This window comes from Chrysochloris asiatica, unplaced genomic scaffold, assembly GCF_000296735.1.
Source record: "Chrysochloris asiatica unplaced genomic scaffold, ChrAsi1.0 scaffold00021, whole genome shotgun sequence".
Taxonomy (NCBI): Eukaryota; Metazoa; Chordata; class Mammalia; order Afrosoricida; family Chrysochloridae; genus Chrysochloris; species Chrysochloris asiatica.
The window spans coordinates 4955482-4979839 of record NW_006408539.1 but is presented as its reverse complement, the minus strand read 5'-3'; the positions used below and the strand labels follow the sequence as shown (position 1 = coordinate 4979839).

The following is a 24358-nucleotide window of genomic DNA, read 5'->3' as shown; positions in this document are numbered from 1 at the left end:
AAGCCTCATCTTTCTCCCGCGGAGCGGCTGGTAGTTTCGAACTGCTGACCTTAAGGGTTCGCAGCCCGATTCGTAACCACTACGCTACCAGAGCTCCTAAATCACAAGGTAAGCAGTTCAAATCTACCAAAAAATCCACTGGACAAAGATGAGACTCTGTTCCCATAAAGGTTTATAGCCTCACAAATCCTATACAGGGTAGCTATGAGTCAGAACTGACTGGACAGTACACAGTCACAACCACCACTACCACCACCACCACCACCATGATGCTTTGTGAGAATCCACTGAGCTGTGTATCCACATACCTGCATTCTGGGCACGCTTACACATACACTCATTGTTCTTTGTGTTATATTTCATAATGATAACAATTCACATAAAACAAGGGCAAATAAAAAACCACCGCTATAAATTTTAAGTTACTAAATCTTGGAAGAATCCTCTGAGTTAACATACTCTGCTTTGATGCATTAGCCTTCTACTGATTATCTGTTTGAAGATGGTAAAGAGAAAGAAGGAACGATAAGATGTGAAACAGAACAGTGAGATTAATAAAAAAATAAATAAATAAACAAATAACCCAAAAACTAAAAGGAAATAAGATAAAGTCCAGAAATAAAAATGAAATAAAACAATGGATTTAAGCAAATATACATGGAGAACAAATACATTATCAGGAGACCATAGCCTTCACTCTTGCCTAGATTATTTTCTTTCCCGGCTCCCTACAATTACAAGCATGAATCACCATTTGAAACAGTATGACATCAAAAGGCAGAAGGTTTCTCTAGAAACACGAATATGCTACCTGTGGGAGATAGTGCATGGCTACTCAGGACCAGCTGAATTTCCTGATCAGGTCATTTACTCATCTGGCAACAACTTCTAAGAAAATTCTGATTGAGGGGTAAGAGTGTGGAAAAGTATGAAATCACAGGTTTTTCTTAAAGAATAACGAGAAGAAAACTGGGCGACCAGGGACAAGAATAATGTCTCCTAGTTATTGAATTAAAACTTTTGTATTTTTCAACATTGATTTTCTGCATGGCAAATTTTATTGTGCACTCTTTGTGGTTAGGAATAATGTCTCCTGTCTTTTTCTGCATTTCCATTTTGGATAAAAGAATGAAGCACAGACAATAAGGGTAACAGACTTTCAAATCCAATTCTGCTCTCAGTTTGGGATAATCACTAAAACTGTTCCAGCCTAGAGTCCAATGCTAAACAAAAGATCTCTTTTGAAAGGGCAGGAAATGGGCATATTAGAAAGTACACAAGGTGATAGAAATGGAATATGAGTGTCTTCTTCTATCATACAACTATATGCAGGGGGTAAATGGATCCTCAGTAGTTATTCCCCAACAGATCTATACCAAGTTTCCTTCTATTTTTGGTATATTCTTTGATGTTTTTAAATTATGGTCTGAGACTTCATTTAGTTTCAGACCACAAGACACATTCAGAGCAGGTCCTGGTGTCTGTTTTTGAATCTTCAACTGCTGAACCTTATTAGAAACCCTGGAGTGAATTGTCCCCTCTTGTTACATCTTGGTTACTAGGTTATTGTTGTTGTTAAGGGCGGTCAAGTCAGTTTCAACTCATGGAGACCCTGTATAGGGTTTTCAAGTAGTAGCTGCTTGGTTTGAAACACTAATCTTTTGATTAGCAGGTCCAGTGTTTGTCCTACAGTGCCACGTTAGGACTAGCTAAGCCACATCCAAGTCAATGCCACTTAACAGGATAATGAAAAAGGAAGAGAGAATAGATGCATTTGAATTTTATTGTTGGCTAAGAATATTGAATAGACCAGTCTTATAAGAAATATAGCCATAACACTTCTTAGAACCAAAGATGGAGAAACTTTAGCTCATTTATTTTGGACAGGTCATCAGGTAATAAGTCACTAAAGGCATCATGTTTGGTAGAGCATCAGTGAAAAGAAGATGAGACATGTTGATACAACAATGAACTCAAACATAGTAATGATTAGGAAGATGGCACAGGGATGGATAATATTTGATTCTATTATGCATAAAGTCGCCAAACAACAAAGGCAAGAAAAAGTAGTTTCCACCCCTGGAACAAATAATTTGCCCAGAAGTTCACTTACAGAGAAAGGCCACATATACAGGCTGGCAAATGAATGCCGCATACAAACAATAACCAATCCAATGGGAAACCCCACTCGGCATTTTGCAAAATGGCCAGAGATATTACCTGTCCTTGGTTAAGAATATAGTTTCGGCGAGAATGGGAAATGAAACTCCTTTTGAATCTTAACCCATTAAGCCAATTGGCAAAAGTTTCAATAGAAAGAAACAGAAAACAATCTGAACTGTCAAGGATTTTATTAGCTTCTCCTAAGTGATATCTGAGGACTCTGATATATCCATGAAACTGCCACAATCAAATCAAATCAAATCAGACAGAAATCGAGTGAAGCCAGACTGGGGTTTCAAACAGTCTCAGAATCTGTGTTTCTCAGATCTCTCACTCCTCTCAGGTCTCCATGAGGTGTGAAAGCAGTGAAGGTGACAAAATGTCTCTGGCCACACTGGCAAATATACTAAAGAGGACATTCAAAAGTTGGTCACACTAGAATGATTCTTTCAGGCAGGCATATAGCAAAAAGTGAGGGTGTGAGACTACAAATTGTCAGAGACTGATAAGAAAATAACCTATTACCAGAAAAAAAAAAAAAAAAAAGAAAGAATGCATTCTATTTCCCAGGCACTGGAAATGCCTTATAAAACTGAGATGGAATAGGGAAATTTGAACGGTGTGTGAAATCGGGTAACTTACCTTAATCAGGTATCCAGATGGGCACAATTTGATGCAATTAGAATACGAATAAAATCACAGTCCTTTCAAGAACCATCAATTTACAACAGATACTAGAATTTATCTCCTTTAAATTGGATCCTTCTTGTGTAGTCTAAAATTTGATTACTTAACAATATGCATACAAATAACATACTTCTCATCTCTTGGCATTAAACTCAAAAACCTGCTGCTATTCAGTCAGCTGTGACTCAGCAACCCCATTAGACAGAGTAGAAGTGCTCCTTGTGGACTCAAACTGTAACTCTTTAAGAGAACACATAGCCTCATCTCTCCCGTGGAATGGCGGGTGGGTCTGAATCACCGACATTGTGGTTAGCAGCCCAATGCTTATTCCACTGCACCACTAGGGCTTCTCTCACGGCAGACATTGCTGAGTCCATTCCCGACACTAGGGATCATGATAAAGCAAGGACCGGAGACAGTAACAAAATTTGCGGATTTTGAACTACGTACTATTTTAAGGAGCTCTGGTAGCGTAGTGGTTACGAATCGGGCTGCGAACCTTAAGGTCAGCGGTTCGAAACTACCAGCTGCACCGCGGGAGAAAGATGAGGCTTTCTACTCCTGTAAAGATTTACACCCTCGGAAACCCTATACAGGGTCGCTATGGGTCGGAAACGACTCGATGGCACATAACAACAACAACAACTGGCAAACTAGAAAAATAAGTCCAGAAAACAAATGCAACAAGGATTTAACGGGTAGCATAAGAACTTGCCCATTTTCAGTTGGTAACAAGAATAGCTTGTTACTCTTGACATCTTATCTGTTTGTGCAACATTCCAAGGAAGAGGAATGGCTTTTTTTTTTCTATTGAAGAAATCAAACTGATGGCTAAGGAATTTATGAGGCAAGAGACACAGTTCTTAGAGAACACAATTCCCTCATCTGAAAAGCATTTTAGTTACAGCACCTTCTCACCTCACTTGTCTATGAGATTTGGAATTCTAAGAATACCACTTAACACATGAACACACTTAATCTCCAAATCTCCAAATGATGCCACTTCTTAGTATAGTATTAGTATTTAAAATTATGATTGCGAAACCATTAAATGCATGCATGAAAATGAGAAGGCATTTACATAATCATAGATGGCAATTAATTTATCTATTCTCCTTTGTCTTCTCACATGTAGTGCATTCACTTTGTGTTAGAAGGTTAAATTGAATTTCCATAGAATCTAGAGGAGAAAAGGTTTTTAGAGATAGGAAATGAAAAATAACTTCCTTTAAGTCCTGGACTGCTAACTGGAAGGTCAGTGATTCAAACCCACTAATTGCTCCTGGTAAACCCTATACTGAGTTGCTATGAGTCAGAACTGACTCTATGACACACAACAACAACTTCTTAAACACTCAGGTCCCAGGTAGTATGGTGATTTAGAAAGAACACCAGACTGGGAATCAGAAGAGAAGGTTTGAAACAAAACTGTGCAAAATATTCACTGTGTTGATGGATCCATTATCTCTGGACTTTTTTTTAACCTCAAGGCTACTTCTGCTTCTAATATTCTCCAGTCCTATGCCTGTTAGGAGAAACATTGTAGTGATTTCTTTTTTAGGGTCACCAGGTTTTGGGGAAAATATCTGAGAAATGAAGTAACGAATTCAAGTTAAAATTCTATGGCTGTTGAAAGACATAGTGTCTGTATTTCAGATTAGTTTCATGATGAACTACATTGGAGTCTGAGGTAAGAAGAAAAATACTGCTAATACTAATCCTGCCTTTATTTAAAATTTTAATATCTTATTCACCATAGACATTTGCATTAATTTTTATTTAGAAATGAATTTGCATTAAATATTTATTTTGCATTTAAATATGTGGCACTGTAGGATAATGCACTGACTTCAAGATGGGGTTGAACTGCACAGATGGCAGTTCAAGCTCACTAGCTACTCCTTGGAAACCCTATGTAGGGTTGCTATGAGTCAGAACTGATTTGATGGCACTTAACAATTAAAACAACAATTTACCATAGATATTTGTATTAATTTTTATTTAGAAATTAGGTTGCATTCAATATTTATTTTTCATTTAAATATTATTGGTCTTGATTACTAAATGTGTTGTCATCCCTTAAATATTACACCCAAAGTAGTGTCTCTCTTGCCTCAACTGAGTCCAGACCTTGTTCCTAGATAACTCTTCCAAACCACACTTAGCACAAAAAAACAAAAGCAAATCCACTGCCATTGAGTCAATTCCAACCCCTAGCAACCCTGTGGGTGTGTCCAAGGCTATGAAACTGTAAGGCAGCAGCTAGCCTCATCTTTATTCTGAACCTACTGGGTCTGAACCACTAGCCTTTCAGGTAGCAACCCAACACTTAACCTATAGCATCTCCAGAACTCTTCCTAAGTTAACACAGAGGCAACAAAGCACGGCAACAACAAAAACAAAGTACCAACACACTTAACATGCCTAATTAATACACTCACATATTTGAGAAGGTTTGGATTCAAACTATGGCAAAGGAAATCAGCCATTTACTAATTCTGGATTCAGAAGCTACTGTCTTAACACTATTCTAGTAATATTTGGTATTGTTATAAAGTAGAAACCATAATCCTAAAAGGATCCACGTGTTCTTGGAAAGCACAACAGAGGTGGTTTTGGGGACAGCTTATTTAGAACTAGGTGCTTACGCATTGGGCTGCTATCCTCAGGGTTAGCAGTTCGAAACTACCAGCTGTTCTACAGGAGAAAGAGGAGGCTTTCTGCTCCCGTAAAGATTTACAGCCTCAGAAACCCTATGCAGGGTGGCTATGAGTCGGAACCAATTCCACGGCAGATAACAACAACAAAAACAATGTCACATGTAAGAAATATAGCCAAAATGCTCTTTAAAAGCAAAGGTGGTGTGACTTCATCTCATGCACTTAGGACACACGATCAGGACAGGCTGGTATCTGGAGAAGGACATAATGCTTAGTAGAGAGTCAGTAAAAAAGAGGCAGACTCTTAATGAGCTGGTTTGACACAGTGGCTTCAACAATGAGCTCAAATACTAAGGCAATGACAGTGATGATAGGGAAGGAACCTGCTTTGTTCTGTTGTACCTGGGTTGCTTTGAGTAAGACCTAACTCAATGGCACCTAACGACATGTGAATACAGTTTTAACCACTGTTGTCTTTAGGTCCTTTAAAAAATCTTTACTTTAATTGCATGTAACTATTTTGGACTCTTTCAAAAAGAGACACATTCTAAACAACAATAAAAAAAAATGTCGCTTCAGGTCATACCCCAGGTGGCCATGCCTATATGGCACCCAGTTCCTCCCTGAAGCTTTTTAACTCCCTCAACTCTGCCAACCTGAACAGTAAAGAGTACATGCCTGGGTTTCAGCTCTCACTGATAGAAGCTGGACCTCAGTTTCTAGGTAGATTGTTTTAGGTTCTACATCTCTGGCATTTTTGTTTCTCGCAGAATTTAGTGTGGTGATATACTCAGAGAAGGTGCTCAATAAGAAATCACCAAGTGACTAAATCTATGAATGAGGTGAGTGAATGACTAAATTAAAAGAGAATTTGCAAAGCTGTGAGCTAACCACCCTGAAGTAACTAACCCTAAACATTATGTGTTTTTCAAAATTCTCTATGAAATTCAATTTTTTGCCTCAGCAGTGAAGATCAAACAAAGTAATCCAGATGATTTGCAAAATATGTAGATAACTTGGAGGCATATTATGGAAAGGATACCTGATGCTTTATTATTTGAAATTGGTAAAGGGGTCTTCAGGGAAGCCTTGGACAACATGCATGGCAATAATCCATTCTGAAGACCCTAAAGCACATTTAAAAATATAAAGACCTGAAACAGGAAATAGGTTAAAGTGAACAAGCAAGTTGCTAGATGGGTCAACAGCTTAGGGATTTATCTAGTGTCTCTATGCCCATAGCATTGAAAAAGCTGGGAAAATAGACTTGATGTGACCTTTAGAATTCACTGTAGCACAATTAACTTTAAAAATCAGCTAAGCAGACTTGTCTATTTGAGGGAGCAAAGCTCACTCGCAAGAATACAGCTTGAATATTATCCTGGAGACACACACACTGGAAAATTAGACAGAATGTTTTTAATATAATGTACAGAGGGTCTTGCAAAGTTTGGAAAAGGATTTCATGAAACTACAAAACCTCCTGGAACTCATTTGCTCTAAGGAATAAACATACCTAGAATGGTTATTCATAGCTATCAAAAATGCTGTCAAAAATGAATATGTGTGCCTGAAAATGGTTTGTGGACAACAGACTCACTTTATAAAATATCATGGATGTTTTACCATTCTTTCTTTCTTTTTTTTTAAATGAAGTCTGAAAATACTCTCTCAGTAGTGGTACAATGAAAAAGAGAGACTAGCTAATTATATGTTTGTGTCTCAGTTTCAAATAGGGGCATGCAGATCTGTCTTTACTCAGATCGGAAGCAATTTCAGAGACACGTGCCAACTGGACAACTTCTGCAGCCTGTAGTATAATGAGCATGGTCTCTAATGATGCAAAAATGGAGGCGTCCGGGCTGCAAAGGCGTTCAGCTCGCCTGAGACTGGCCTTAATGCAGGACTTCTTTATATCCCTACGTCTGTCATTCCCTGAAAGCAGAAGAGATCTGCCCTTTTCATCTCCTGCTCTTCCAATAATTACAGGCTCAGGTAATGGGTCAGTGGGACACTTGGGACATCTACATGACAACAGGACAGAAATCACTGTCAACACTCTACAGAAAACAGCCTAGTAGTAGGGTCAGGAAGTGCCACTATTCATCTTAGGGAATCTCCGGGACCTTGCGTGCATCTCCAGTAAAAACAATTGGTTGTCTGAATCAAGAATCTGTGGTTTATCTCCATCTTGGGAGGATGGTATATGGAACAAAGGACAACAAACCTGTCAGTAGAAAGTGACTTGTCCTTTACATTTTCTTGACTAAGTAGTCATATGGGAAACCACGAAGTTTGAACAAATACTTCTGTGTACTTACTGTTCCCAGCATGCTGGTGTGCGACTAATAGGACAGAGAATTGTTTATGTGAAGATACCTGGGCCCAGTGTTTTAGGTCTACAAAAGAGTCCTGGTATGGTGCTGTAGGATAAAGCACTGGGCCGCAAGGATGACTTGAATTGTTAAGTCGGCAGTTCAAACCTACCAGCCACCCCTGGGAAGCCCTATACAGGGTCACAATGAGTTGGAACCAACTAGACAGCACACAACAACAACAAAAGATGAGTTTGGTTTAACACTGCTGGAAAAGGGTACTGAGCATGTCTGTAGATGTAGTGCTGGCTATTGTAGCCTTGTAGGATAAGCACTGGACTGCTAAACTCAAGGTTAGTGGTTCAAACCCACCAGTTGCTCCTTGGAAACCCTCTTACAGGGTTGCTATGAGTCAGAACCTACTTGATGGTACTGAACAGCAACAATAAATGCCTCTCATGAAGGAGTTCTGGTGGCCCAGTGGTTCAGTACTCTGTTGCTAACTGAAAGGTCAGTAATTCAAATCCACCAACTGCTCTGATGCAGAAAAATGCAGTAATCTGCTTCCATAAAGATTATAGCCTTGGGAACGCTATGGGGCAATTCTACTCTGTTCTTTAAGGTTGCTGAGGTGTAGTTTACTTGATGGCAATCTGTGTAGGAACTAACAAAACAGCGTGCCTCTTAGTAAAGCTCCTTAGGCAGTGCTAGCAGTTTGTTATTGGCTACTAATCTGTGTTGGTTTAAACCCACCCAGTGTCTTTTTGGTAGAAAGTTCTCGTGATCTGCTTCCATAAAGATTATTGCTGTTCTTAGTACCATTGAGTCAATTTTGACTTATTGTAACCCAAACAGCAAAACAGAGTTGCCCCAGTGGGTTTCCAAGGAGTCATTGTGTGGCACTGTAGGATAAGCATTGGACCACAGGTCAATTTGATCACAGGGTTGGTGGTTCAAACTCACCAGCTGCTCCTTGGAAACTATATGCAGGGCAGCTATATGTTGAAACCAACTGGATGCCATTTATAAACAATAACAAATCTTTATGGAAACAAACTGCCAGGTCTTCCTCCGGCAAAGCAGCTTGGAGAAGGGTGTGTTTCAAGCTACAAACCTATTGGTTAGCAGTTGAACACTTAACCATTGCACTCTCGGGGCTCTTTGCCTAAAGAATACAGCCAAGAAAACCCTCTGAAGCAGTTCTACTGTGCATCACATGAGTGGGAATTAACGCACTGTAATAGCTTTCTTTTGCTTTCTATGCCACTTATTTTGTCTCATGCAACATTTCATGGCTCAGTCCCCAGGGATGAACATAACTAGCATTTCCAGTTATTTCCTCACTCACCTCCCTGACTTTTTGGCATCACAACGTCCTTTGGCATCATGAATAAGCATACTGCCAATTAAATGCACAGGCATGTGTGCCATCAACACTCCTCCGAGCAGCAGTGATCTGCCAGCTATCCTTAGTGTTCAGAATCAACCTTGGGCTCATGTGGTTTGATACTAGCTGAAAGGAGCTACCTATCTGAGACTACTTCAAGATTGTCATTGATCCTAGCTCAATTTTTTTTTTTTCTGTTATATTCTACCTATAACATAAAATTTCACTACTATCAACAAAGTCCACAAGGCAGGTGTTCAAATGTCCATTACATAGAAGAGGATTGAAGTCAAGGGGCTAAGGGGTTCGGAGTTGCAGGCTCTTCTACCACCAAGATTTAGGTAACATTTATATGCATTATGTCAACAAAGAATCCTAGAGCATGCTCAGGATGCTAAAGTTTCAGATTGCTAGAGATGAAGATGGTGACTGTCTGCCAATTTACAACAGGCATGCCCATGCCCCCTTCCATTATTTGTAATCTCTTCTAGGAAGGTAAGTATTTTAATAATTAAATGATTTACTAATCATAAAAGAGCTGAGAGTTTGGTGTAATTTCTCTCCATCTTCCCTTGCTTTTTCTGACTCCAACGTAATAGCTTGAACAGCCTCTGTCTCCTCTCTTTCCCTCCTGTATCTTGTATCACACTTAAAACTAAAGAGTTTTCCAAAAATTATTTTTAATTAACACTGAGACCTCAGGAAAAAAAAAAACCTATATGAATAAACTTGTCTCCTGGTATTCAGATAAATCACAGGAGCTCTTATAATCTTACGCTTAAAGGCCTGGGCAAAAAACAAGGCACAGAAACTAGGGAAGCTCATATCCCTATATCCTCTAGTTGAAACTAGGAGGATTCTCTGCTAGCTCATACTCTGAAACAATTCTTATCTATCACCACCCTCGTTACAATGAAAATAACATTTAATAACTGTGTTTACATTTATTATTTTATTCCTATGACTCTAAAGTCACTCTTCTCAGATTCAAAACCTCCTTTAGACACTTACTAGTTGTATTTTCCATATCTAATGGAGGACTACTGGAAGTATAAAAGGACAAAAATACAGTGTTCAATAAATACTCATTATTGTTGTTGTTAAGTGCCATGGAGTCGGTTCCAACCGATAGTGACCCTGTATAGGGTTTCCAAGGAGCGGCTGGTGAGCTTGAACTGCCAACATTGTGGTTCAAACCAACTTTGCATTCCAGCACATTAACCCACAGTGCCACATCAGGACTCCCAATACTCATTGTTGTTGTTAAGTGCCTTCGAGTCGGTTCCGACTCATAGCAACCCTGAACAGGGTTTCCTAGGCTGTAAATCTTTACAGGAGCAGAAAGCTTCATCTTTCTCCCACGGAGCAGCTGGTAATTTCAAACTGCTGACCTTGCGGTTCACAGACCAATTCATAACCACGATGCTACTAGAGCCCAATACTCGTAGTTGTTATTATTATTATTATTTCAAGGGTTCCTCTCCATTTTAAAATAAAAAAAAAGCACATTTCAGGGAGACTGCATAGCTAAGAATTAGCAATGAATTGCAACTAAATTCTATGTTACTTTATGTATTTTCATTGTACTATTTGGGGGCTACATGAGTGAAATACTCTAGAAAAGATTCAGATTACAGTGTAATTGGGACTTGTCAGAAGAACATGGCAGCTAACTTAGAGGCCTCTCATTGGCCATACTTGGGACAATTCACCCATCAAAATAAGTAGTGACAGTAATTAGTTATTTAATAAAATAAGAATCCACTGATATAAATAATATATATAAAAAAAGAAGCGAACATTCTCTGCTCAACAGAAAATATAGTAGTAAATGCAGAAGCAATTTTAGACTGTCAAAATCACATTTTAGAAACCTATTAATAATAATTGATTAGGCAAGAAATAACAATGGATATTAAAACAAGTAGAAGATAGTGGGATGAGGAACAAAGTCTCAAAGTATCTCTCTAGTGAATACATGTTATGTTGTTATGTGCCATTGAGTCGGTTCCGACCCATAGCGACCCTGTATAGGGTTTCCGAGGGTGTAAATCTTTACGGGAGTAGAAAGCCTCATCTTTCTCCCGCGGAGCAGCTGGTAGTTTCGAACCGCTGACCTTAAGGGTCGCAGCCCGATTCGTAACCACTACGCTACCAGAGCTCCTTTTAGTGAATACATACACATTATATAAACAGATAAAAATAGTCTAGCAATAGAGAAACTAGGAAGACACTGTACTACTAATCAATAGTCTAAGCAATCAACCATCATGATAGGGCACTTAGACATCATGTGGCCACTGCAGGATTCAGTGACAATGGCACCACGTCACTTCTGTAATATTCCAAGTCAAAAGAGGTAACCTGGTTTTAATCATACACAAGGAAAGACAGGACAAATCCACATTGATGAACGTTATACACAATAATTGGCTTGTTATGTTTTAAAGTTTCAAGATCATGAAGGTCAAAGCAAAAGGAGGGCATGCAACAGACTGAAGAAGACTTAGGACATGCGACAATTAAGCAGATTGGATTTCATCCTGTGGCTATAAAGAATATTATCAGGATAGTTGGTAAGAAGAGAACATAGACATTCTTTTCAATTTTATACTATTGTTGCAAATTTTCAGTATTTGAACATTTTCGGAATAAAAAGAAAGAAAAAAAAAAATGAAACTGCTCTGAAAACAGCACATGGAATCTCCCTTCAGTAAGGAAACAGTTTGGAGAAATTATAAAGCAAAACAACAACTTTTAAAGTTAATAATAAATTGTGTAACTTAGACGATGAACACTGTAGAAATTCAGGAAACTGACACTTCACAGGGTGCTGATTTTAACAGATAAGGCATCATAATGTTGATGTTGTCAAGTGCCTTCAAATCAGATCTAACTCACAGCGACCCTTTGTAGGGTATCCCTGGAGCAGCTGGTGGATTTGAATGGACAACCTTGTGGTTCACAATCTACTGCTGTTCCTACAATGCATCACAAGGAATCCAAGGCATCATAATAGAGACCACAAATATTTTGAGTCTTTAAAGATGCATGAAAATAAAATATGTATGCTTCAAGCTAGTCCCTAATTTGTTGAAATACTGGCTATCTTGCCCAATTCATTCTAAGTTCTTTGAAAGCAAAATACTAAAAAAAAAACAAAAACAAAACAAACAAACAAAAAAAACTAATATGACAGCATGTCTTGCATATAATTGGCAGGCGTACTTTTAAAGATAAATGCCATCATGGTAGGTGGAGATGAGAAGAGAAGAACCTTATAGGCAGTAGTTTGGCTGTGGTCTGATCAGGATTAACGGCCCCTGCACACAGGACATACACATGATTAAGGGAAGTGGCCAATTCGCTTCTTCCTCTAGCAACAAGAGCTGGTTACTTACTGCTTTTGCATGCATTCAAAGTGGGGGGGGGGGGGGGGGGAAGATGTATAAATTAAAACCGAAGATGGTAAACATTAGCTCATCAACCAGTTATATATGAAATTAAATTAATTCAATAATTTATTATTCCAAGGACACATTCACATAGCAGTTCTCTTTGTGCCGCTGACGTTTTCTGTTTATTCAGTCTTTTTAGTATCACACCTTAAAGACTTATTTCAAATGTCATAAAAGCTTTGCAATTTATCTTTATTTCCTTTTGTCCTTATTTTTCTTTCCCTGATATATATTTCAGACCACATTATTTAATTTTGTAAATCTTTGAGCGTATTTTGTCAAAAATGAACCAAACTAAATATTAATACATTTTACTTCATTATAAAGTAGTTGTGATATTTTTAGCATAGTCATTATGATAATGCTATCATAGACAAGGATCATAATAATAATTATCATATCATAAACTGTAAGCTGATTTTTTAAACAATTGCTTGGGCTCTTTGCTTAGCTCTGCGTATCCTTTCTCCCTGTTTCCCTGTTGGTATCTAGTAGATAAAGTTAAATCCTTCAGAAGGCTAGAAACACCAACAAAAGCATAGCCCCCTTATTATAATGACATTCACAATGAAATTAACATTTTACATCATTTCTACTCTTTAATTTTGGATTCCCTTTGGAAATAGTATAAATATTAAAGCCTACAATAACACACAACTAGATGTCAGCATTAACAAATCAACTGTAAATTTCAACACTACTTTTCAGCTGTTCTACTCAATTGGAGATCTGATCATGTGACTATTAGAGATTGCTCCTGAATGACTTGTCCACAGCTTTAAACACTCAGGCAAAACCTGTAACAGCTGGAAACTGTCAAGTGGAAATTTGGCAGACAAGGGAAACTCATATATTTTCTACTTCACCATAGCATTGCTGTGTACCCATTCTAATTTATTCACTTGCAAAAAAAATCATTGGATACCTACTCTGTATATGTTTTAGATGACTGAGTTGTTTGTTTCCAAGGTAGATGAAACACTGTCCTCTCTAAAAGGAAAAGAAAAATAGCCACATTCTAATCCCCAGAATATGTGAATATGTTTCCTTACATGGTAACAGAATTCTTGCAAATGAGATTAAGGATTTTGAGGTTGGGAAAATATATGGGATAATCTAGGCAGGTCAATCTAATCACAAGGGTCTTCAAAAGAAGGAGGCAAGAGTATTCGAGTCAGTAGTAGGAGATAGGACACAAAAGCAAGAGGATGAAGAGATGAGTGAAACGGGCTGCAAGTCAAGGGATGCAGTCAGTCTCTAAAACCTGAAAAAGGCAATAAATCAGATTCTTCTCTCAGAGTCTCCAGAAGGAATCAATCTTGCCTATAGCTCAACTTTCACCAATTAAGGTTGATTTTGGACTTATAATACTTTGAAAAGTAAAGAGAATAAATTGTGTTGTTTTAAGGCACAAAGTTTGTGATAATTTGCTATAGCAACTAATGGACTTTATTTTTAGAGACTAATAGGCTTTATTTTTTATCCACTTTCCTAGAGCAACTAAAAACTCTAAAGTCTTATCCCTGCCACTCTGTCAGCAAAGACCAATGTTTCCTCTGTGATGGACAGAGAAGTCCACAGGGAGCTCAACAAAGTAGCCAAACATGTGTCTTTCTGAAGTTCATTAAGAAGTCATCTCTATAATTTGACATGGTACAGAGGGGTCGTCATCTCCTTCAAACTTTATTTTGTGGCCAAATTAACTTCAGAAAATGAGCACCAGTGACAACAATTAAAATAAATTTACATTTAGTCTTAATGAAAATGCCTACAAAACAGAATGTCCATTCAAATCAAGGGCATTAAACATGAATGGCACATTAGAAACCACATGGGCGATGTCACAACAGAACCAAAGAAAATCAAATGCATAATAACAGAATACTATGAAAAGTTGTACTCCAACAAATTTGAAAACTAGGAAGATACATTTTTAGAAAAACACGACCTACCTACACTTACACATAGTGAAATAGAAAACCTGAACAGACCCATAACAAAATAAATTGATCAGGTCATCAAAAAACTCCCAACCAAAAGAAGTCCAGGCCCAGATGGCATCACTGGTGAGTTCTACCAAATATTCAGGGAAGAGCTGTCACCAATTCTACTCAAATTATTCCAGAATATACAGGAGGATGGAAATTTTCCTAATACATTTTATGAAGCAAGCATAGCCCTCATACCAAAGCCAGGGAAACATGTCACTAAGAAAGAAAATTATAGACCTATATCCCTCATGAACATAGATTAAAACATTCTTAACAAAATTCTAGCCAAAATAATCCAGCAGCACATCAAAAACATAATACAACATGATCAAGTGTAATTCATTTCAGGGATGCAAGGATGGTTCAACATTAGAAAAACAATCAAGGTAATCCACCATATAAATAAGAAAAAAGAAAAGAACCACATGATCACCTCAATTGATGCAGAAAAGGCATTTGACAAAATCCAACATCCATTCCTGATAAAAACACTCAACAAAATAGGAATTGAAGGGAAATTCCTTAACATAATTAAGAGCATATATACAAAACCAAAAGCCACCAATTGCTCTCAATAGAGACAAACTGAAAGTCTTCCCTCTGCAAACAGGAACGAGACAAGGATGCCCTTTGTCACCACTCCTATTCAATATTGTGCTGGAAGTCTTAGCAAGAGCTATATATACAGCAAGACAGGGAAATTAAAGGCATCCAAATTGACAAAGAGGAAGTAAAACTCTTTCTATTTGCAGATGATATTATCCTATATGTAGAAAACCCTCAGTATAAAAGCTACTAGACCTAATTGGAAGATTCAACAAAGTGGCAGGATATAAGATCAACATACAAAAGTCAGTTGGATTCCTCAATACCCAAAATGACAGAGCTGAAAAGGACATTAGGAAAGCAATACCATTTACAATAGCTGCCCAAAGGCTGAAATATCTAGGAATAAATGTAACCAGAGAAACAAAGAACCTATACAAAGAAAACTAGTGTACCAAGTGTACCTATACAAGAAACCAAATGTACTATGCTCCTGGATAGGAAGACTTAATATTGTGAAAATGTCAATACTGCCCAAAGTAATTTACACATATAATGCAATCCCAATCCAGATTCCAATGACATTCTTCAAAGAGATGGAAAAAACAATTACAAACTTTATATAGAAAGGAAAGAGACCCAGGGTAAGCAAAGCACTGCTTAAGAAGAATAAGGTTGGAAACCTCTCACTCCCTGACTTCAAAATTTATTACATGGCTACAGTGGTCAAAACAGCTTGGTACTGGTACAATGTAAGACACATTGATCAATGGAACAAAATTGAGAATCCAGAAATTAACCCATCCACATACAGGTACTTTTTGACAAAGTACCTGAATATATCTCATGGGGAGGAGATAGTCTTTCCAACAGATGCTGCTGGCAGAAGTGGAAAGCGATATGCAAAAGACTGAAACAAGATCTTCCACTCATGCCTTATACAAACACCAACTCAACATGGATTAAAGACCTAAATGTGAATCCCAGAATTATGAAGGCCATCAATTAAAAAATAGGGACAAATGTGAGGGCACTAATTCAGGGAATACATAGACTACCAAATGTTTTGAAAACTACACAAACAAAAGTAGACAAAGTAGATGAGTGGGACATACTAAAAATTAAAAATGTATGTGCATCAAAAGACTTCACCAGAAGAGTAAAAAGGGAACCCACAAAATGGGGAAAAAAATCTTTTGCAATGACACATCAGACAAGGAACTCATTTCTAAAATATATAGGAAACTACAACACCTCTACAAGAAAAAGATAAATAACCCAATTAAAAAATGGGCACCGGACACGAACAGACACTTCACCAAGGAGGAGATCCAGGCAGCCAACAAACATATGAAGAAATGTTCACAATCACTAGCCATTAGAGATGTAAATCAAAACAACAATGAGATATCATCTCACACCAGCAATAACAACAAAGATAAAAAAAAGTAGAGGACAATAAATGCTGGCGAGGATGCGGAGAGACTTGGACACTCCTGCATTACTGGTAAGATTGCAAAATGGTCCAATCTGTCTGGAAAGGAATATGGCACTACCTCAGAAGGTTGGAAATAGAAATACCTTTTGATCCAGCAATTCCTCTACTGGTATTTATCCACAAGAAAAATGAGCTATAACAGGAGTAGATATATGCACACCAATGTTCATAGCGGCACTATTTACAATATCAAAAAGATGGAGACAGCCAAAGTGCCTAGTGCCTATCAACTGAAGAATGGATAAACAAAGTGTGGTACATACACACAATGGAATATTATGCTACCTTGAAGAATAAAAAGGAAGCTGCAAGCCACTGCATAACATGGGTGAACCTTGAGGACAGTATGTTGAGTGAAATTAGTCAGTTACAAAAGGAGAAATACTGCATAGGACCATTACTATAAAAGAGTAAGAAAAAGAACCTGTACTAAAGGGGGGAGGGGCAGGATTATTTGCTGGTTACTAGGATGTGGAGGGTGGAATAAGGGAGGGAGGGGAAGGTGTAGCACAAGGTAGGGAATAGACACAGGATAGTTTGGGTGCTAGGGAGGGGGCAATACACAAGAAGGAGGAGGGGAATAGAAGAACAAAGCAGACAGGAAAATAATTAGGCAGGTTTGCATGGGCTAAGTAGGACAGAGGTAAATAATGATGTATGCACAACCTTGGAAGAACAGGGCTCTGGGATACAGGGATTGAGACATGTTTGGAATGGGGAAAAGGGGGGAAATAATGTTAAGATGTTTGGCTGTCTTTTGAATCTTGGTTTCCCTGTCATATCATTATAAAATAGACACTTGAGAGGGAGAGAAAGGAATAGCCAGAATTATCATCATAGAAAGCTTGTAAGTCTGTCTTCTGCCTACAAATGACTGGAATATCTAAAATGAGGCTACAGCGTTCCCAGTGAAGGAGGCTTACTGTGGAGTCTCTGCATTACATAAGACCATAGGTGGAATCTGAACCCATCCAGAATCTTCCAAGGTGGGAAATTTCCACTTGAAAGGACAAGTAGACCAGCCTGGAGCAGCTAGAAGAACAGAAGATACTTCTTGAAAGAAAGACCGACGGGAACAATGCAAAACAATATAGGCAGACCGACTGATTACTGCAAGAACAAGCAAGTTGTTCACCCAGGAGACATCAAAGCAAGTGGTCGGGTCTCCTCAGGGCAAACCCCCTTCCAAGACTAAAACTCAATGGGAATACACACTTTGATTGATGACCACGTTCATCACCAATAAGGGGAAGTGAGGGAAAAACAGCAATGAAGTTGCGTGCTAAGCCCTACAATGTTCAATAGACTCCTGTGAACCCGGGTGGAGACCTAGTTGGCCAGAAGTGTGGCAAGACCCGGGGACTCTTGGGCCCAGAGTCAGTGACATAGCCACAGAGGACTAGAGTGGAGAGTGAAACATCTAGCTGATAGAGAGAGCATATGCATAAGAACACCCACACTTGCAGATAATACCCACTTGACCTGGCTTCAATGACTGGATGATCAGAGCTCAACTAGAAGAAGAAAGAAGAGGAAAAAAAGAGTAATCTGATACAATTTGATGAACTTGACCAACACCTATGGATGCAGTAGCTCAAAAGAGGGAACAAATCTTTACAGCAAGGATCATTCCCACCCCCTCTATACACAGAATAGACAGAGATGGGCAACTTGGACATTGGCTACCCAAAATGGGGGGCTACAAAGGCAAGAAGTGACTGGCTTACAAGGTTTGAAGAGGGAGCCTAGATCCAGAGGGCATGGAGGAAGGTAGAATCTCCACTGAATAGTATCCAATCTGTCTAGGCAGGGCTGATGAAAGGAAATACAGCTAGGTCTCTTGTGACACAATAGTGAATAATTGTTATCAGATTGACTGTGAGGGTTGGAAATGTAAAGGTAGATGTTTTGTAGCAAAGGAGGGGAGTGATTGACTTTTCAGCCTATGAGCGGAGGTCCCTGGGACCATCAAGGGAGAAGAAAGGAGAGCGGGACCCTACCCAGAGAAGCAGTGACACCAGAGATGGAAGCAGAGATGGAGCGGCTGGGGTCTTTAAACCCAGAGAGGGAGAGGGCCTATGTGCTGACAACCAGGGGGGGGGGGGCAGGCTTGCAGGTTATATACCCTTTGGTTGGTTGTTGATGCATGAAGGGGATTGTAACCATGGCAATGAAGGGATATACGATAGGATTAATGTAAAGCTAACGTTCTCCCATGTAAACTATCACAAAATTCACAATAAAACATTAAAAAATAATAAATGGAAGTGTATGATATTTTGTACTAATGGGAAAACAGATAAATAAGGTCTGTTAAACTGTTCGCAACTGTAAGTATGATGCTTATTATACAAGCTAACTTCACTCTTAAAGAATATGTAGTAATAGCAACACATTATCATAACATAACTGACACATTAAGTTTTCATTTAATATAGGATTTCACAGTAGATTATTTAAATTACCTTTACCTCATTATTCCTCAGAAAACCTATATAGCGTCACTATGAGTTGAAACCAACTTGAGGACACTTAAAAACAATAATAATAACTCATTGTTATTATATTGTTTCTAAGACTCATTTCAGCATCTCCAAATGGTCAATATGAAATAAGATTAGAAAAGTAAGATAAAAATAGAAAAATTTAATTTAACAAATCATGTACAATTTCTCTGAGTTTAAGACAAAACTAATAAGGAATGATAGACTGACTCAGAGGCCTTTTATCCAAACATCCCCTAGTCCCTCTGCTTGTACTCTCTCAATGGTTAACTCATCTGCATGCTTTCATATTAAGAAATAAAGTAATATGAAATTAATCTATAAAATCCCATCAAAGTTTCATCGAACAATTTCTGAATTCAGTTTTCAGCTGATGCCAGCGGTTTTCACTGCAAAGTTAAAAATTCCATAGGGATCCTGAGACTTTTGACAATCTTGTGATGTGTTGTCAAAAATTATACAAAGCAAGAATGCTGATGAATCTTTTAGATAGTAAGAACTGAGGCTGAAAGTGACACGACTGTAAAGGAAAATGAAATGAATGTTTCTGATCTTTCAGGTCTAATGCCTCAAAAAGGCAGATTGTCTTCAGAGAAGGTAAAAGAAAAACAGATAGTAGACATTCTATTACAGATCTTAAAATACATAGCTCTCCCTCCCAGTTGAGTCACTGTCTGTACATAGCTTTCACCACCTACTCATTCCACATCTAATGGAAGACAAGTTGTATTAAAAAACTAATCTCTTCTCATCATACAATTAAAATGTATATTATAAGCTTAAATACTCCGGCATCAAACTACAATGTCTTAGGAAAAATATCTCTGTAAAAATTACCTAAAATTGAAAGGGTTAATTAGAAATCATAATGTCATTGAGAGGTATTATTTTTAAATTATCATGTTAAGCATTCTTCATTTTTGATTCCATAGATGATAACTTTTTTTAACACCACTTTAATCCCACTACCAAGTATTTGCCTATTCGTTATTCTCTCAGACTGACTCCTCGGTTGTTGTTGCCAAGGAAACAGCTAGGAAACAGGAGTTAAGCAGACTCTTTCATCTGGCAAGGGGATGATGGGAATGGATGAGAGAGTTGAGCAAGGTCAGGCATTTCCCGCTGAATACAAATCTGTCATGCCTACTAGATGAAGCTCTTTCATTTCTGTGCTGCTCAGGCTACTCCCAGCAGCCAAGGAGACAATCAAAAAGACACTCATGCATGAATGCCAATCAGCTGGCGCTGGCAACAGTGATGTATTTGCATGTGCCACAGCAGCTGGACCAGACTTGGCTATGGGTGAAAAGATAAATTAAATAGGTGTCAATAATTATGGAAGGTCAGAAACTAAATCCTAAGAGTATCCTAATAAGATCAGACAGATGGTATATGGCTGATCTATCCTGTTAACATGCCCAAAGCTTTCTTCTCTGAGGTCAGAGATTAAAACCTGTCTAAGGCTCAAATGTGCTGAACTAAGGAGACTCTTGGAGTCCTGGTGTGGATAAACCCTGGACTTCTAATCACAAGATCTGCAGTTCAAACTCACCAGCCACTCCTCAGAAACCCTATACAGGGGTTCTATGAGCTGGAATTGACTCAACTGTAGTTAACAATAACAACAATAAGGAGACACTTAGTTAATCAAACACAAAAAAACAAATAACAAAACTCAAATTCAATTTTATCAACTGAATTATGACTCATAGCCCCATAGGGTTTTCAAGGTTGTCACCTCTGGCTTTCAGTCAATCACCCTATAATTATTTCCAAGGATGACAATCCTCTGTTACATGGTGATGAATGTTAGGTGCCTAGGCCTCATTTAGAGTGTAATGATGTGTGATATAATCATAGTATCTTCTTCAAAATATCTCATCATCAGTGCTGAAGCCTTTATAGAAATACTTGATTTTATTAGAAATGGAGCTGCTCAGATTAGATATAGAATATATCTTTAAATCCATTAGTATAGCATGATTGATAGTATTAAAAAATACCTAAATGTTTTTGCCCCTGTGTGTTTGTGTATATGTATCTGTCTACCTTTGCACACACACTCATGAGTAGTATTTCATTTCCTCAAAAACTGTTCCATTGTTTATGATATATAGATCTGATTCTGTCATGGATAGTGGCATGACTGTATGAAAAAATATAAGATCCTTAACTTCAAAGAGAGATAGACAAGTGGACTGATAATTACAAATAAGATGAATATGCAGAGCAAAACCTGCCCAGAAATATCAGTTTCACATTTGAAATAATTTCATACATTTTCAATTTTGAGTTTCATCATTTCCAACCACAACCATGTTGTAGACTCAGTTTCTTTCTTGACGTTGCATAAGTACACTGGATAGCGTTCATTTTAGAACTCTACGTTGTTTTTGTTGTTAAGTGATGTTGAGTTAGTTCTGACTCATAGTGACCATGTAAGGGTTCCAAGGGAATCCATAGGGATTCCAAGGAACAGCTGATGGGTTTAAACCAACCTTGTGGCTAGCAGTCCAATGCTTATCCTACATAACCACACCAGGAAACCAGGAACCTACGTAGGGGATTTTTAGTCCTAAAATGAATGATATAGTATGAGATTTATAAGCTAAGGAAGACATTGTTTTAATGATACAATAAATATATGATGAAGTGCTTGGTTTTATGTCCATATTCTAATAAAAGGCTAATTTCTGATACCTTAAATAATTCATGAAACATTTGCATTCGTGCTTGAGAGAATAAGGGACAAAAGAGAGGGTTCAATATTTAAATAGCTCACTCGTTTAATGCAAACAAGTTTGGTTCCCAAACTTGTTTTAAGAGTCACCTTGGCTGCTTAAAAATACAGATTCCTGGGCACACTACATTTTAATAAACTCACCAGGCATTCTAATGATTAGATCAGTCATAAAGGAAAACAAACATTTTTAAAAGTAGTCTAGTTGCTAGAGTAACACTAGAACTTTCTCCAATTTTTTTTCTCCAAATTTTGAAGCTTCAGAAGTCAACTAGATCATCAGTATACTGAGTCTATGACTCAGAAATATATTATTATTATCATTATATAATTATATTTTTATTATCACATTCTACCATTGTAATGAATATCCTAGAGTATACAAAATTCTCATAATAGTTGAAGTTGGTTTACAGAGTTCTTAATGGTATCAAAGTCTTTGATTAAAAATCAGCAGAACATTCGATCCTGTCTTCTGCTAATCAATAGCATTTACAATTTGCTATTGAAAAAGAGAGAGAGACAAAAAAGAGTAAAAGGAAGATTTTGCTGTTGTTGTTGCTGTTAAAGAACCATGGTAAATATTTCTTTTCCTATTCTTTTCTTATGTGTTTAACATTCTCAGTGTTTGGGAGAAATGAAAAGTTGAAGTTGCTTGGATCTATAATGACTATGTAAGTTCCAAGTACATTGAACATTACATTTATTGGAATTCTTTGATTTATACTTCCTAACTTCATATGTAAACCTCTATAACAGTCTATACCTGATTTATTCACATATTATGTATGGTTGAGGCTCAATTCCTCCGGAATTAACTCCCTGGGAGAATGAATTACTGCTTTGGAATGGGGAAATGATGTTGGTCTTTTGCATTAACTCCTAGCATCCCATTGGAACCTAGCTTCCAGGGGAGCTGTTAATAGGATGGGCAGAAGCTTAGTTAGTGACCCTGGTCACTGGTGGTCTCTAGAGCAAGCCTTTAAATAAACTGTGGGGCATGCCCCCACAGATAACCACTTTAAGGTGGAAATGAATCTTTACAATTTCCCTGAACCCTAACACTTTCTAGATAAACTGTTCAAAATCATGAATCTTAGAAACTCAACTAAACTGGTTAGGATAGTCTTAGTATTAGCAAACTCTATACAAGCCTTAAAGCACTCCTCAGAAGACCAGTTGGCCCCCAGTTTCTGGAAAAACTCATAGTTGTGAGATTACCTCAGGCACCCTGAAAGAATATTAAAATATATTATTAAGAACACATATCATTCTCTTTTTAAAACAAAATATTTAAAATATATATACTATAAATGATTTTTTTTTCCATTTTAACCATTTTTAAGTATATACTTCATTGGCATAATTTACATTCATCTTATGGGTCCAACCATCCCCACTATCCATTTCCAACAGATTGTCATCACCCAAACAGAACCAGTGCCTCTTAAGCAATATCTCCCAGGCCTTCCTTCCCTGACCTCTGATAATCACTAATCAACTTTCCGTCTGTCTGAATTTACCTGTTCAGGATTTTTACAAGTGGGATCACACAATACTTTTCATTTGTGTCTACCTTATTTTACCCAGCATGTTTCAAACTTCATCCATATCTTAGTCTGTACAAGACTCAGCAATGATATTTTTTTTAGCTATCAGAATGTAAGGGACTTACAAGTCTCATGGATTGGTATTTTGAATTCCTTTTACTATTGAATTAATGTATATAACAATTTGCTTTAGAAATATTTCTTTATAGTCCTTGCTTTCAGAAAACACACATATTAATATTCCAAGTGAGTTACTAAGTAAATCAGGTTAATCAGCTTCATTAGAGAAAGATCACCCTAAATTTTTAGCTCCTTTGGTAATTATGAGTGTATGTGTCAGAACATTGTTGTTGTTGTTAAGTGCCGTCGAGTCGGTTCCGACCCATAGCGACCCTGTACAGGGTTTCCGAGGGTGTCAGAACATTAGCTTGAGGATAAAACAGTGAGTAATACTAGTGGCAAAAGATTTTCAAAGCTTAAAAGATAGAAGCTATTTGGCATTGGAAATTGATAAGAAATAAAGATTCAATTCCCTTGTGGTAATAACACAAACTAATGAAAAAGACCGATTCCATTGATTAAAAAACTAATTGGTACAGTCTTCCAGAATAAGTCTATGACATAAAAATGAGTTATTTCTTTTTAATGATTTGTTAAATAATGTCAAAATTGGGATAATGAAACAGAACTAATTTACTATCTTATGCCTCAAAATACTTCAGAGCATTTAGAAAAACAAACTAAATTTGCAAAACCCCACCACTGCATGGCTGCAATCAGGAACAACATACCCAGGGGACTCAGTCCCACAGTGTTGTTGTTGTTGTTGTTGTTGTTCTGTTTGTTACTGTCAAGTCAA

The 24358-nt window shown here is 37.6% G+C and overlaps 1 protein-coding gene across 1 annotated transcript in view; it reads right to left on the bottom strand.

Moving 5' to 3' along the window:
* The window catches only part of DCC (deleted in colorectal carcinoma), a 1585944-nt gene that overhangs the window by 613568 nt on the left and 948018 nt on the right, over positions 1-24358 (bottom strand). The gene's annotated exons all lie outside the window — the stretch shown is intronic.